Source organism: Schistocerca americana, chromosome 5 (genome assembly GCF_021461395.2).
Source record: "Schistocerca americana isolate TAMUIC-IGC-003095 chromosome 5, iqSchAmer2.1, whole genome shotgun sequence".
Classification (NCBI taxonomy): domain Eukaryota; kingdom Metazoa; phylum Arthropoda; class Insecta; order Orthoptera; family Acrididae; genus Schistocerca; species Schistocerca americana.
This window is the reverse complement of record NC_060123.1, coordinates 41185288-41199359: the sequence shown is the minus strand read 5'-3', so window position 1 is coordinate 41199359 and position 14072 is coordinate 41185288.

The following is a 14072-nucleotide window of genomic DNA, read 5'->3' as shown; positions in this document are numbered from 1 at the left end:
TCCTGCAATAGTGGGTTTTACAAATGAATAATTTATTTTTGTCAAAAGGTGACCTTGACATCATTCACAAAATTTTCATGACTGTGATTTCTATCTGCAAGAGGTTAATCTTAGTTTTTGACTGACATTTCTCGAATATATTACACTGCAATGTCTTAAAACCCTTTGTATTTTCGGGTACACACTTTACCACTAGCCTACCTGGACAGCTATGAAAGATAAATGAAAAACGCCCTCTAAATTGTGTATTTTGAATTAAAATTACGTATTTTTCCACCATGTATTCTCATAAAAAGTTCCCTGCCAGCCGCAGGTTTGCAGTCCGCCCCCATTAATTTGTATCAAGTAGTAAACGTTTTCAGTTATCCCACTATAATTTCTCGCTGAATTACGAGTTATTTATCCAATTTATTTCCTCTCCCTTTTTGAGTCATCAGTCAAACTGGTTTAATGCGGCCCGCCACGAATTTCTCTACTATGCCAACAGTTTCATCTCAGACTAGCAGTTTCAACCTACGTTCTCAGTTATCTGTTGGCTGTATTCCAATCTATGTCTTTGTAGGGGATCTCCTTGTGGGGTAGTAGACGAAATTAAACATGAATAAGATATTTTACTGTGACAGTTACCGCCAACTACCAGCTACTACTGAATCAAAAGCGATGTTGTAAATAGCTTGTATTTATTGTAAATTATCTCACGACTGAAATTAGATCATATTGAACAAATCATGAATGAAAACAAATTAAACTAATTGTACACTGTTCTTAGATATGCTACTCTGGTAAGATTGGCACTCAGCTCTTAATGCTAAGTTGATGCGAAGTTAGATTTAATTGTGCCCCTGGATAAGCAAATGGTAAATGCGATCTGACTGTGTTCCTATAATCTCAATGTTAAGTTGATGCGAAGTTAGATTTAATTATGGCCCTGGATAAGCAAATGGTAAATGTGATCTGACTCTGTTCCTATAATCTCATTTGTGTCTGAAATAATACGCACTTCGGACACCACCACCAAGAAACAAACCAAACAACATGCAAAAAGACAAAAAACCAATAACGAATCGTAAGCAAAACTGCACGGATGCTCAGTGGATGGCAAGAACACGATCCAACAAATATTTCTGAACTTTACTGCCGCTGCTGCAAGTTTTACAATACCGTCTACCAGCGTGCTGGCTTTGTCGATACTGCTGGGGCGACGACTGCAGCTGCGAATTCGCTGAATTAGGATAAGTCTCTCAAATATCTTTGAGCAGAATAAACTACTCAGAAACTGCTAATACCACAAGCCCTATATATCCTCTAAAAGGTATACAACGCTTTCAAGACTGGCTCAACAACCTTTCGGGTCCAGCCTAGTGTGTCTAGTACTAACGTGCGATACCAGTATGATAGCTCTGTGCACTGGTCGACTACGTTCAATGGTGACTGCCAGCCTATAAGGCGGGATCAGCTGCAATTATACTGGTAGTCAATGCAATGCCTATTGTGGGCGCTGATATCCTACTGTAGCTGCACACTCTAGATCATACACAGCACAGTATTCAGAATCTATGTCCCTAATTCAGAGCTACCGAACTTTCTGACTGTCCCATTTCACGGCACAAGACGCTCTCAACCTGTCGCTCTCTGCACGATACCCTTGCGACAATCTTGCCACCAAACTCTAATCAGCCGATCCCGACGCTGCAAAGGGCTCCCATATCTCCCTCGCGGAGTGATACAATTTCTCCACCAAAAATTTCTCTGTTCAAACAGCGGGCGTTGACCCCCAGCGTTTCCCGCACTTTCTTATGAACTGCCCAACCAGAGCTCAGCCCATTTGCCGCTAAAACAGCGACCGGGCGGCGCCAGCGCTTACGTTGGACGCTCTCTGTCTGCTCGACAGTTCCCCTCTCTCTCTCACCTGGCACCCGGCGGCGTTCCTTTTTGATGCTTGCCAGTCAGCGGCCCCATCCCCTGGGACCCTCGGCCCCTACACAATGCTCTTCCAGCGCTCGCCGCCCTTCGCCTGCCCGGCTGTGCCCGACCACTCCTCGCCTCCACTGGCAAATCCACTTTGCTTACACCTACAGCATGCAGCTAAATATTATCATTACCAAAGCCCGTATTATTTCAGACGTGTTTAATCATCATGTATCTCTCTTTCTAATCCACCAAATAAGACTAATTAACCATTATATGAGTTTATTTATCTCAAATATCCAGAATAATCTGCGAAATGAATGTCACAAATGAAAGCCACCTTTCATCTTCCTCTACTGTTTTTTCTTTCTACAGCTACCCTAGGACAATGGAAATTATTCTCTTCTGTCCCACCATCCTGCCCCTTCTTCTTGTCTATGTGTTCCGTAGATTTCTTTCCATGAGAATTCAACGGACTACCTCCGCATTTCTTACGTTATCACTAGGCCTAATTTTAAATATTCTTCTGGAGCATCGCATCTCAGTTGCTAATATTCTACTCCGTTCCGTTTTTTCTGCAGTCCATATTTCACTACCATACAATTATGTGGTATAGATGTACTTTCCCAGAAATTTCTTCTTCAAAGTAAGGCATATATCTAATATTAGTAGACATCTCTAGGCAAGGAATGTCCTTTTTGCCGGCGCAACTCTGCTTTTTATGTCCTCCTTCCTCACTCGATCATGTGTTACTTTGCTGCCTACTTAGCAGAATCCCTCAACTTCGTCTCCTTTGTGATCCTCAAATTCACAGATTAAGTTTCTCGCTATTTCTATTTCTGCTACTTCATATGTACATATTGTATATTACCCATCTTCCCCTAATGCTTACGCCAATTTTTTTTCAGAATTTCGAATATCTTTCTTTATTTTACAATGTCGAACGTTTTTCCAGGCCGACAAATCCTATGAATGTGTCTTGATCTTTCGTCGGTCTTGCTTCCATTATCAACGGCAACGTCAGAGCTGCCTCTGTGGTGTCTTTACCTCTATTAAAACCAAAGTTATGATCAACTAACACAACCTCTATTTACTTTCCCATTCTTCTGTGTATTATTCTTGTCAGTAACTTCGATGCATGTGCTGTTAAGCAGATTGTGCAATAACTCTCACACCTGTCGGCTCTGGCTGGTGTAAGATGTAATGGGTGATGTTATTTCCCAAGTCTGGTGGTCTGTGTCTGGTCTCATCCATTCTAAATATCAACATAAATAGTGGTTTTGTTGCCGTTTCCCCGAATGATTTTAGATATTCCGATGGAATGTTATCTGTCTCTTGTGGTTAACTTCATCTTAAGTCTTTCGAAGTTCTTTTAAATTCTGATTCTAATACTGAATCCCCCATCTCTTCCCTGTCGATTTCTGTTTCTCCTTTTATCATGTCGTCAGACACGTCGCCCCTTTCATAGAGGCCTCTAGTGTACTTTTCCACCTATCCGATCTCTTCCGCATTGAATCCCATTGCACTGTTACTCTCAACAGAGATTAATAATTTAAGAAGTAGTAATCCAAACTCGTTCAGGTTCTCTGACTGAGGACTAATAAGAGTCATTTTAAGGATTTTAGGTGAATTTTAAAGTGCCAAAAACTTTTGTAGATTTTGCAATGAATTAATAATAAGTGCTAGAAGTTACCATGGTTTTTAATTCGATTAATCTTTGTCGAGTAGACGTCGTTTTTGAGAAATAGAAACCATTCATCTAGCAGTGCGTTCGATTCTGTAGTGACAGATCTGTCCAATATTAATAATCGTAACAGATTCTGAATTGCAATTCTAATCAAAAGAAAAATGGGAAACAATAGATTGAGAATCCTTGGTTAAATCCATATCAGAAATTATAAATTGTTCCACTGCCTACTGGAATCTGTGAAGTGTAAGAGGTGCTCTTGCGCACATTATTTATTAAAGTTTTATTTGTTCCTGGTTTATGTACTGCGTGTTATTAGAGTTGAGTGGAGTGTAATTATTGTTCGATAATACCGTGATTGACATCAAACTGCAGTTCAACAATGAATCGTATTAAAAGGAAGTTGAATTTCTAAGTAGTTCACCACTACTATCGAACTTTTAAATTTCGCTGAGTATCAGGTCCTGCGGGCACAGTACAAGCCTTGAACCCAAAATCGCCGTCATCATGTATCTCACCTGGTCTAAGGACAGCGTATTTGAATGAAAATCAAAACGATCATGGTCCCGGGTTCGAATTTCACCCCTCCGTAAACAATGAGTAAAAACCAACAGCAATGGAGCCAAGGACTTCTGACATCACATTTCATGGCATACAGAGGTTCAGTGCACTCTCTTGCCCTTGGGGTTGGAAACTGCTCCAAAACGGCTGAAGAGTGAGTAGAGATCAACATCATGAGGATGCAGTTGTGGTGGTTTCAACTTTAGATATTAATTCTCTAATTAAAAGGTAACATATTTGATAGCTGTGTGCGATTTTTAGCAACCGCAGCATTTACAAGGGCGTGATAACTATTTGCGCGGACAGCCAGGAGGCGAAGGAGAACGTACTGCCCACAGTCTCCACTCCATAGGTTCACTTCTCATCTCACCTAAACAGAAGTAAAATGTTGTAACTCTCTAACAAAATGCACAGGAGTCAGGAACCAAGACGATAAATAAAGGTCTACTGTCGTTTAACGAAGCGGTACGTTATGATCAGTGGTCACATGCACAAGGGTAAGTATAAAAATCATTAAAGTTTGTCCTCTCATACTCAGTGCTCTAAAACACTTCGCAAAAAATTTCAACCGTTTGTTCTCATTCATGAAAAGTTAGCTGCTGCTCTTAAAAGTGAAGAACGGTTTCAGATGCTTGTCACGCCGTTTTCTGTAACGTAGCGGGAGGCACACAGAACACAATACGGATGCGAAACGCGGGCTTCCACAGAAGGTCCTTAATGGAAAGCAACTTCCCTTTCACACAGTTTCACCACTTGCATGCGCTATTACATTCGATTTGTAACCTCCCCCTCACTTATCGAACTTAATGACACTGAAAAATTAAACCGCGTGTTCCTAATGGAAATTTGGGAAAGCAGTCGTCACCGAGGTTAATTTGTCGGTAAAGAGGGAGGAAAGGGTTACATCTAAATAAAAAGGAAAATGCAAATGAAATTGGTAGAAATTAATTTTGATAAAAGGGCAAATTAATGAAAACGTAAATGTGCGGTCGTTACGTCAACAATTAATTGGCGTTAATTGGATATTTGAGATTTGGGGAAAAATACGGTCGCCAGTCCTATGGACAACTACTGTAATAACTGAAAATGAAAGATTAATGCAGATATAATTAGCACTAAAAGCGTGGCAACTGAATGTTTGTCAGAAGTAATAAATTTCGCTACACTCTGATTTAATTTAGCAAAAGAATTAATAAAACCGGAAAATTGAAAGTTAATTTAGTGACTGAAATTAACAGTGAGCTTTGTTTCTGAAGCACTGCGAAATTCAGTAAAATAAGGTTAGCCTTGGGCTACCTCAACAGTCATTTCAAAAGCTACTTGAATCTACGGAATTTAGAAATAAGAGATTTAACTTTGAACTTGAATTAAATGATTCTGAACAATTAACAATAGTAAAATTTAGTACGTACCAAACTGAGCTGCAGTCACAGGTAAGCTAAGATATGGTAACAAAACTCGCACTCTTAATTTGTGCGTGTGTAATCTAAATATTGTAGCCAGCTATGAATACTTTAACTGAACTTTGAAATTAAAGCAGTGAAATGGAATGATATTACTTTAATGTTGGCGTTTGAATTTCAACGACACTCGGGTTCATTCCAGAAAAGGAAGGGACCCTGCTTGGCAATGCAATTGAGACAATGAGCAACAAAGGTTCATGCTAAGTTGCTGTATTTTTGTTATGCAACAGTTTGAAAAGCTGAGGTCTGCCATACAGTTCTAAAACCTTACGTGCTTTTAGTCTCCTTGTTGGTTGATTGAAAGTTTGCAGTCGTCGATCGGGGAGGTGGCGAAAGTCACTCATTGTCATTGTTGCAGAAGCTGGATGTTGGCTCACCTTCTTCTCGACACGGTCACCAGGCGAAACGGGCTCTTGATGTGCGCCAGCTAATGCTTCCCGACCGCGACACCGTGCTAGAAACTGTCATAGCGATTCGAGCGCAATTACATGCTGCCAAACCCCAGAAGCGCAGCAACTCGCGGGAGCGTCACACAACACACCCGCTCCACCGCCCTACTCCAGCCAGACTCTCTCTGTCCACGCTCCATGCGGCAGAGTTAACACTCCCAAAGGTCCTAAACAGTTTCGTTCTCCACACGACCTATAGATGTAATCGTATGATAGCATAGTTTTCCATAGGCCAGACCCAGCCTAAAAATACAAATAATATTTACAAAACAAACCTATTATACATCGACATATATATATATATATATATATATATATATATATATATATATATATATATATATAAGAGTAAAACAATTACAATATATAGAGACACAGAAGTGTGATATCTTCAGGTAACAAAATAAGGAAAAAAATTTATAGTACAATAGATGGAAATAGGAGGATATGCATTTCCGGCGTTCCAGATTGAGGAACAATGTAAGTCACTATTAACGCCACTCGACGCCGAAGCGGACGCGAAAAAGTTCACAGCGAAGCGTAGCACATTCCCGTAAGACTGACGCCGATCGAATACCCTTTCATGTGCGGAAACCTCGTTGTCAATGTATGTTCGGTACGTACCGCTTACTTTGAAACTGCTTCTAGTGTTGGCAGTTGAAGATTAACAACGATCTCAACTTTTCTGTAAGTATCTCTGTACTTTATTTATGTTCTGTAAAATTTTTATCCTGATAGATCGTAAATTTTGAACGCCAGAACTTTCCAAATGGAACCGACGGTAGATAGTGGCCTATGAACTATCTCTGTTTTTATTCCCTGTTCTTTGAAGCTTAACACTATTATCTTGAAACTTGGCACACCTTCAGTATTACATATCAGTAATATAATGCTTTCATCGTGGCTTCGTGTCTTAATAACAAAGGTTACTTAATCTAGCAAGTTTTCAGAATTTGACTACATAATTTGGTTTCCTCTTAATAACCTAAAAAGTTGAAGAAGCATCTTCCTGCAAGTTTCTACAGTGTATTTTTGTGATAACCTAATTCCATGAGTTGAACTCTATAACTTTAATATCATACGCTTCTGGGTTCTTAAAAACGTGGAATAATTCAAGAAGTAAAGGAAGTAGTCTACTGTAAACTTATACCATCTGTTCCCATGATAAATTGCATCTCATTCCAAATGTAGAAGTTTCCCGTTTTAATAATAAATACGAGGGTTGCAACTTAAATAGTGGCAAGTATTTATTTACAACCACTGCAAAAGAGTGCATGTCTGCACCTGTTACTGTCCTTCAAAGTAGTCACCAGCGTTGTGTAGAACCCGTTGCCAGTGATGTGGAAGGCGTAGTATACCGTGAGCAGAGCCTGTTCTGTTTATGGTGCTTCTGGAGCGGTTTAAAGTTAGGGTGATTCTCGTGTACGACTGTGATGGTGTTATCCTAATGTATTACGTTCCTCCACGGCAGACCGTCAACGCACAGTATTACTGTTAGGTCTTGGAGCATCACCTGCGACCAGCTTCGCGAAAGAAGCGGCGACACTTTCTGCGAAACCTACCCATCATTTTGCTCGACAATGCGAGGGCGCATACAGCGCAAGCTGTGGCTACGCTGTTCGATCGATGGAACTGGGAAGTACTATACCATCCACCACACTCCCCGGACTTAAGTCCTTGTGACTTTGATTTGATTCCGAAGATGAAGGGCCGCGCGGGATTAGCAGAGGGGTCTAAGGCGCTGCCGTCATGGACTGTGAGGCTGGTCCCGGAGGAGGTTCGAGTCCTCCCTCGGGCATGGGTGTGTGTGTTTGTCCTTAGGATAATTCAGGTTAAGTAGTGTGTAAGCTTAGGGACTGATGACCTTACCGTGCGACTGCTACGGTCGCATGTTCGAATCCTGCCTCGGGCATGGATGTGTGTGATGTTCTTAGGTTAGTTAGGTTTATGTACTTCTAAGTTCTAGGGGACTGATGACCTCAGATGTTAAGTCCCATAGTTTTCAGAGCCATTATTGAACTAATGACCTTGGCAGTTAAACCCCATAAGATTTCACACACATCTGAACATTTTTGAAGATGAAGGAACCACTTCGTGCCATTCGCTTCAGAACTGTTCCAGAGATTCGACAGGCAGTAGACCGCTCCATTCTCACCATCAACTGAAGAGGCTCTGCTAACAGTATACTACGCCTTCAACATCGCTGGCAACGGATTCTACACAACGCTGGTGACTACTTTGTAGGGTAGTAACAGGTGCAACATGTAACTCTTTCGTATCGGTTTTGAATAAATAGTTGCCACTATTTAACTTCCAACACTCGTAATTAAAATTGAAAAAGTGGATATTTGAAATAACAAATTAGTGAGTCATGTTTTCACAATCAACATTTTCATAGTCTTACATAATCTGACCAAGTTTTGAAACGACGTTCACACATTTAAGTTTAAAGTAAGTACATGTTTCTGTCTCTTTGTTAGTGAGTCGCAGCATATGCCTTGGCGCTGTTTTACTGACCTTGACCGAGCGACGGGGATAAAAATCAGTACCTTGCCTGCCCTAATAGTCTGGGCTTGTTTCTCTAACTTTCCCTTATTTTATTTTGTGAAAATGTTAGTTTGGAACAAATTTATATATTGTAAGTGAGAAACTACTGTAACCTCGCGCCTCTATAAAAAGTTGTTACTGGCTATTTTCGTAATTCATAGAAGCCATACAAAAATCAAGTATATAAAGTGGTGAGAACGTTTTCGATATTTCTACGGCTTGGTTGAAAAACTATTTTACTTTGTAATTCAATGTATCTGAAAAGAAAGAAAACAAACACTACACACTTATATATTGGGTACAAACATCACCGAAAATGGTCACTGGGTTAGTGTGTACGATTACCCACTAATCCATTCGGGTAAATGGAGGGAGTTACTATGGTGAGCATTCTTGTCGTCACTCCATGATTAAGGAGGATAGAGAGGAGAAGTCACTTTGGTGGGCGTCGTTTCTCGCTGTTCTCTTCTCAGAGTTCACAGCCTGTATTTACACGATGCTTCTGAAAGAAAACATAGCCCCAGCTTCTGTTCTCTTACCATACTAATGGAGGACAAAATAAGTACTAAATCTATTTCCCTTTTCTTGATCACTTAAATAATGGTTATAGAAGACAAGAAAAAGGAATATTTCTGTTTAAAGTCAGTATCTTTTTCCAATATAATTATATCTTCCTGCTCTCGTCTGAAACTTCAGCATTTCAACAGAATTCATTAAGGCAACGTCACCTCACGTGTGTACCGTTTCACAATACTGTTATGTCAAAACCAATAATAATACTTAAAGTAGGAAACCTCTTACTAATTAATAAGTTATTTTTAAACTTGAACCCACATAATTACTTACTCAGACAGGGAAGAAGATGAAATGAAACCAGAAAATTGAAATAAGGTTTCATCCAGCTGGGATTGTACAGTATGCCTCACTGTCTATCTGCCTAAGAGTGGCAGATTGCCTACATACTCTGATTACTGTCGTCTACCAATGTCTTTAAATCCACAATTCACCTTGCTCGACTAATCCCAGAACACCAATAATCACTAAAAAAAATAAAAAAGAAGTACCACAAGCTTTACTTTACAGGAAAGAACTCAGATCCTCCGTCCGACCAAATACAGACTACCTGTCAGAATTCCAAAAATATCGAAAATTAATAATAAGTTCAGAAGCTAAATTTCTTTGTATTAATCTGGTATTCGCATACGCGCTTAAAAAGATCTTCTAGCTATGGCTTCAGCTATCAAGCACGAACATTCCCGTTTATGAATAAAAAGAACCTGTTCTCTTGGAATCAGAGGAAATTTACAAATTCGTCCCTAGCATGCTAATCGCAACCAGCATACACTTAGCTAGACGTATCGCTTCTTAACTTAAAGGTAATGACCCAAGTCCTCTTCCCAGGACGATCTGCAGTGCTTAATGGTCGAAAAGGAACTACGTATCTGTTAATGTTCACTACATTAGGAACCAGACTTTCAGGCTAACTTGTGTCGATATTGCAGTTTTACAATAATCACTTCAGCGTACTGGACGGCTGTCATCCAGCCTTGCAGCGGCCAGATCGCAGCGACAGTAGATAGTCTCTGGGTTCCGCAATGGCCGTCTCACACGCTATCTGCCTTGCTGCCTCGGTTTTTTAGAAGCAGCCGTCCTTGACTGGACTCTATAGCACATGCATTGCAAACGTATCAACAAATCCGCATACAATTTTGAATTAATTTCTTTCGCAATTTGCGATTATTTACGTGACCTTGCTAACATGAGGAGGCGACAGGTAGTCAAAAACACTTGACAGACATTTTGACACAGTACCGGCAGATGTCGTTTCTCTTGACATTTGGACACAGCTTCGTACTGCAATGTAGTAAGCAAATTCGTATTTATGAACTTTACAGAAAAACGTAGGTAATTGAAATGAAGAACAAGTAGTAAACGGCGCCCTTTAGGCTGCTCTCAACAAGGAAATTACTCTAAAATAGGACGTCGTCTACTGCATGCCTCAAGTGTTACAGTAACGTTAGCGTTATTGCTGTCCCACAAGCACACCCGAAAGTCGATGGAAAGCCGTAGCGCTGTTGTTCTCCAGACTGAATAAAATACCCATGTCCCACTATATAGGCCTACACTTGACTATCGATAACCATTATTCCCACGTAACATCTGCTAAATGAGCAGGCAGAGGAGAAAACTGGTTCTCGTATACATCATCCTCTCCACCGCTCGGTTTATGGTGCCTTCTGCGAATAGTGTTAGAGGTCGGATACTGAGAGCCAAAATATTTTTATCAACCTAAAACTTATTAGTCTGCCTCCGTAGCTGAGTAGTCAGCGTGCCCTCTGCTATGCGAAGGACTCGGATTCGATCGTAGGTGCTGCCGGGGACACTTTCTTGGTGGGAGGGCTTGCACTGAACACACTCAGGCTAGAGAGTGGCTAGCTGAGGAGGTACTTGACTGAGAATTAATGGCTCCAGGGTCAAGAAAGCCGACAACGACCGGGGGAGTGAAGTGCTAACCACATCTCCCTCCATAATACATCCAGACGATGCCATTGGCAGAATATGGTACGGGAGTCGGTCGTTCTCGTTTGGACCAACTGGGCCCCTATGAGAATTTTTGTTTGCTTTGAAATTTATAACCAAGAAGTTCACAGATGTTCAATATCTTAAACATGGCTGAAGCAGCAACTGTTGAAAATCTTCACGGTAAATGATAACAGCCAAACGGTTGCAGAATAAAGATTTATTGAAATCCTTGACCACGCTTTGGGTTTTGATGCGCATGAGTCTGTACTCATCGGTTTTAATGTGCGGGACTGTTTCTCGGTGAAACTGTCTGCCGTAGGGCATCCACACCCTCTTCACGCTAGTTCGCAGGCTAAGTACTGATAAAATTCCGTGGTCTCATCGACCTTCTGTTCATAATTATGCTGTACAGATTGTGATATTTTAATTTTAACTACTGACGACGCCTTTGGCACGATTGTCTTATGTATCTCCACTGCATGATGTGATTTTAGTAAGTGACTAAAAGTTTTTGTGCTTGTAATACTTTGGTAATTTTTACGGTTACTTAAATCTGTAAGTGTTTTTGTTTTTTTCTTCTATCTCAGTTATGGTGCAAAGTTTTTGCTAATGTAGGTGTCTCCCTGTTCAGGTGTAATTTTGCTTCTGACGAAGGTATATTTAGACATACCGAAATTGTGGTCAAGGATTTCAATAAATCTTTATTGTGCAACTGTTTGGCTGTTATCATTTACCTTGAAGCTTCACAGATTTTGACATTAAAAGCAAAAATCATTTGGAAATAAGCATTTAAAACTGAATAAAACCACGCACACAGGTATGACTCCTCCAAAAGTAGAAGCTGCCTTCACAAATCAATATGGCATAATCGACATCTAGCAAATAGTGACCGAAATTTCAGAACCAACCAATGTGTATGAATAACGTCTCTGTAGGGATTCACAGATTTTGAGTAAGTTTGTCATTCATTGTCAACAAAACTTGCACTTGGAATCCTTGGAAACACGCCAATGTTTTGACCTACGTTACTATAGTGAAGAATTTATACTGCCATTCTACTGCTTCTGCTACACATTATCATGATAGTGAGGAACTTAGGATGGGTAGAAGAATGAGGCAAGGAGACTCCATATATGTAAGACTAATCCTAGGAGTCCTGGTGAATAATTTCTGGACGTTAAAATCGAAGAAAGAATACACGCTATCATATCTGAATTAATTGTATTTTACGGGGTTATATTGTACATTGTGCCGCTAGTGCTGATGAACTTTAATATTGAATAGAAATACTTGATACAGATATAATGTAGACTAGAAAAGTCAGTTATAATAGAAGAAAACTGATCTGCTGTGAAAACATCGAAAAGAAGATAATACAAATCAATGAAAGCGACTCATTTGCGGCTTACACTACTAAACACTATTTATGTTTCTGATTCCTCAGTTCCAATTGTACCAACGATAGTTGATAAGCCATTCAGTCCATAACAAGAGAGAGATTCAGGAAATTACGCGTATTATGCATGGCAGCCGTATGTTGTGAAGAATTTTCCCACGTCTCGACAGATTCCATCTGAAATTACAATAGCGCTCCTTTTATCCAGAGATATGCAGTAAAATCAGCCACCATTCAACTCTAGTCCTGCAGAGTAACTGCCATTAATCAGCTGGTCCATCCATTTATTTATAGAACACGCAATAGCCAGCTTTTCTCTGACCTCTTCCATTTAAAATAGAGTCGCTGAATTAAACGCGACCCCCGAAAAGAACACGTGGGGAAATAATCGGTTTTAATGTGCACCAGTGAACATGTGTCGCAGTTTTGAATTCCGGAGCATAAATATCGGCTTAGATTTAAGCTCTCGTATGTGGGTTCCAAACTTTACTGATGCTTTGCCATACACAATAACGATCAGCGGAAATATGCATGCTTGTTCGTTCACAACTCAAATAAGAGAACACTGACTGAGCTTTTATATGTACTGGCTTGGATACGTACGTGAGTCAAAGAGACTGCCTGGTGTAGACTAATTATGATATTATGAGCTATCCATTATATTAAACAAAAATAATCCTGAACGGCATTACTCTATAAGGAAAGTCACACCAGGGTAACATCCTAACCTTCAGATCGCTTAGAGTGTATTTGTATGATTAACACGTATGTGCTATGCCTTCCCTTGGGAGAGATATACTTGTTTCTTGTCATCATGCTGCTGATGGCAAGGATACCGAGAGTCGGAAACTTGACTCTGTAAAATCAGGAAATATTAGAATACACAGTAGTGTTGCCACAGAGATACGCCCATAGTAAGAACATGCCGAATTACAGTGAAACTGATTAACAGTTATATAACTTCGCATTTAAACATCTGTCATATGGATTGCATATCTATGAGATATCTTGGAAGTACGAGCACGAATACAAAACGTTACGTGATCCTGTTATTATGCAATTAACTTTTTAAGATACCACTGAGGGAAATCTCATTGTTCATGACTGGTCGATAACAAATTGTTGATAGTAACTGTACAATCAAACCCTCACAGGTTATGAATCCATCGAGGACATGTAATTATTGTCCGCCAAACGTAGGAAGACGGAATACACCCACTTCCTAAATTACCACCGACAGTATAACTATGGTTTTCAGTCCTGTTTTCTATTCCGCACATAAAACAGGTACTTTGAATACATGAAATATACTAACTTTTATTTAGCTGCAAGTTTCAAAGTTGTATTATTGAGTGTATAGCTTACAGACCGCCCATTATAATAGAATAAACGGCTCGTGGTGGATAATTTTATCTAACGAAATAGTTCAAATTTACGAGCAACTAAAACCATGAACCACTCAAAATTCGAGCCCGGTAATAATTACTGGGTTTAGGAAAATCCTACAAATTGGTATGTATTTACTGAAAGGCTGCTGA